This window comes from Mustela nivalis (assembly GCF_964662115.1).
Source record: "Mustela nivalis genome assembly, chromosome: X".
Lineage (NCBI taxonomy): Eukaryota > Metazoa > Chordata > Mammalia > Carnivora > Mustelidae > Mustela > Mustela nivalis.
The window spans coordinates 29,832,867-29,835,665 of NC_139040.1; the positions used below are offsets into that span (position 1 = coordinate 29,832,867).

General features: G+C 53.4%; 1 long non-coding RNA gene across 2 annotated transcripts; it reads left to right on the top strand.

The window, feature by feature from the left end:
• The first annotated feature begins 730 nt into the window (after positions 1-730).
• LOC309855754 lies at positions 731-2,592 on the top strand. 2 transcript variants are annotated; one of them, XR_014306973.1, is made up of 5 exons: positions 731-792; positions 867-1,064; positions 1,316-1,670; positions 2,091-2,221; positions 2,371-2,592. It is a non-coding gene; the product is annotated as an uncharacterized lncRNA (long non-coding RNA). The 2 variants fall into 2 exon arrangements; XR_014306974.1 differs by having other exon boundaries at positions 1,575-1,670.
• Positions 2,593-2,799: the final 207 nt, after the last annotated feature.

Sequence of the window (2,799 nt, forward strand, 5' to 3'; positions counted from 1 at the left end):
CCCTGAGTTGCCTGGAAGCCAAGACTGCCTGGCCTGAGCCTTCATACCTCCTGCCTCGCGCCTTCCCTGGGAGCTCTGGCCCCTCATCCCAAACAGAAAGCAACATAAGGGCAGGCACAGGGCCCCCCTACCCGGGGGCCCATCACGGGGCCAGGCACGGAGAGGGGGGTGCTTCAGCACGGGCTTGCTTGCTCCAAAGTCCTCCCCGCAACCCCACCTCCTCTGACTCCCCCATTTAAAACTTCCCAGCCGCTGCGGAGCGCTCTGCTTTCCAAGCTGGCAACCTGCTAAGGGGTGACCGAATCCAAGCATTCCAGTCTTCTCAGAGACCTGGTGTGGGTGGCCGTGGGGAGAAGGGGCCCCTGGGGAAAGCATTCAGACTGGGGAAACGGGGGTGCCTGTGGTGGTTACCCCTCCCTCAGCCTACCTTCCAGAAAGGCCCTGACTTGCTCTCTTCAGTCTCTGAGTTTCTAAGGATACTGTGGGCTTTCAGGGCCAGGGAAGAAGAAAAGTGCCCTCCCTACCCCACCCCTAGTGGTCACGGCTGAGGTGAAGTAGGAAGAGGGGCCCAGGAAGGCCCTGGGGAGCCACCTCACCTGTGAGAGGCACCCTGAAAGTGAGAGAGACCCAAACCCCAAATTGGTTTCTCTGTCTTTAAATAGGTCACCAAAAGCTCAGAGCCTAAAGGGAGGGAAGCCATCACCCACCCGGGACAGCCCCCCCCCCCCCCCCCCCCGCCAGGTCTGCTGTGACAGCAGCTCCCTCAGAAAGCACATTGGCTGGAAAGACATGGTGAGGCCTGGCCGAAATTCCCTCAGGAGAGGCTCTGGTTGGGGCAGGGAAGAGTTACATTTTTTCTGTCTTAGTGTTTCCATTTGGACACCGTCCCTGCTGTGGAAAAGTTTCTGGCTCTGGAGTCTGGCCCCAGCTGTGCCACTGACTCACTCGCTGTGAGTGAGAGCCTTGGGCAGGCCTCAGCCCTGTTTCCCTTCAGCGTTTGCACATGGACAACGGGGAAGCCCCCTGCTCTGCCTGCCTCAGGAGCACGGGGACAAGTAAAGGTGGTAAGGAATAGCAAAGCTCTTGGGCAAAGGGAGACACTTTTCTTCTCTCCAGTCCTCTCTGGTCCCCCAAATGGCAGGGCTGTTCCATGGGCCCTGCCTCTCTGTCCCATGATGTCTCTGAGTGAAACTATTCCCAGGGAAGGGAACTGTTGACATGGGATGCTACCAAGGGCTCTTCAATGTCTCAGCCGAAGACACGGCCAACGCCTGTGTCCCACGGCGGGGCTGAACCTTTCTTCTCCCCATTACAGCTGACTCCTGGTTTCAAAGAGTCTGCCATTATCAGCATGAGCAAGCATTTTCCAAGCATCTCCAGGGGCAGGGACTTGGGCTAGGCCCTGGGAATACGGAAGAACATCAGACTGCCTCCAGACATAGTCTCGTCCTCGGACTGGAAGGAATACAGACAGGGAAGAAGGGAGACAAGGAGAAAGACCTTCTTTGGTGTACCGCTTTACAATTTATCATGTGTTTTCACTTTTTCAGTTACTATTTAAAATTTGTTTACAGGGGATGGGATGGAATCTCAGAGAAGCCAAGCACTTTGTCTGAGGTCACAAAGCCTAGGAAGACCAGGCCTCAGGGTAACCTGATTTTAAATTCAAGGTAATTTCTTCTTTTTGCCCTTCTGTGATCACCAGGAAACCCCTACTGAGGTAGGTAGGAAGTGCAGATATCATCAGTGCCTTTGCTACCCACTAGCACCCTGTCTGGATTATTATAGGAGGGCCCAAGAGAAGAGGAGAAACAGTGGAACAGAGAGGTCTTTTCTTTTTTTAAATAAGTTTTGGAGATTTTAAAAAAAGATTTTATTTATTTATTTGAGAGAGAGTGAGCACATAAGCAGAGGGAGGGGCAGAGGCAGAAGGAGAAGCATGCTCCCCACTGAGCAAGGAGCCTGATGCGGGACTGGATCCCAGGGCCCTGGGATCGTTACCTAAGCCGAAGGCAGATGCCCAACCGACTGAGACACCCAGGTGCCCCCAGGTCTTTTCTTTTGGAACTAAAATTTTTATTTTGCCCTAGGTTCCTATGCAGTTGTAAGATACAGCACACAGAGAGAAGAAGTACCCTTTATCCAAGTTTTCCCAGTGGTGGCATCTTGCAAAACTATAGCCCATAGTCACAGCCAGGGTGTGGACATCAGTATGGCCAAGGTACAGAATGTCTCCATCCCTGCACATATCCCTCCTCCCTCCGGTTGCATTTTTACAGCCACACCCACTTCCCTCCCACCTCACCCCTCCTCCTCTACCCTGGCAGACGGCTAATCTGTTCTCCATTCTTCTAATTCTGTCATTTCAAGGTTATCTGAGCAAAATCAGACCATGTAACCTTTGGCTTTTTTCGCTCACGCGAGTTTTCTGGGAGTTCATCTGGGCTGTTGAATGGGTCAAGACTTCATTCCTTTTTGCTGCTGAGGGGTTTTCTGTGGTATGGACATAGCACCCTGTTTGCTGAACCTGTGGGAGGACATCTGGGCCCATTCTGGCTTTTGGCTCTTATGAATAAAGCTGCTGCAAACATTTGCGGACAGGTGTTTGTGTGGACATAAGTTTTCATTCCTCTGGGATGTGTGCCCAATGGTCCCGGCTGCCTGAGGTATGAGGCGCTGAGACGGATGCATAGAGAGGCAGGTGGGAGGCCCCCACACATGGCCTGGACCTTACTACCTCAACTGGATCATGCTGAGGCCTCCAAAGTCTTGGGGAGGCCCCCACCAGCGGCCCTGGCC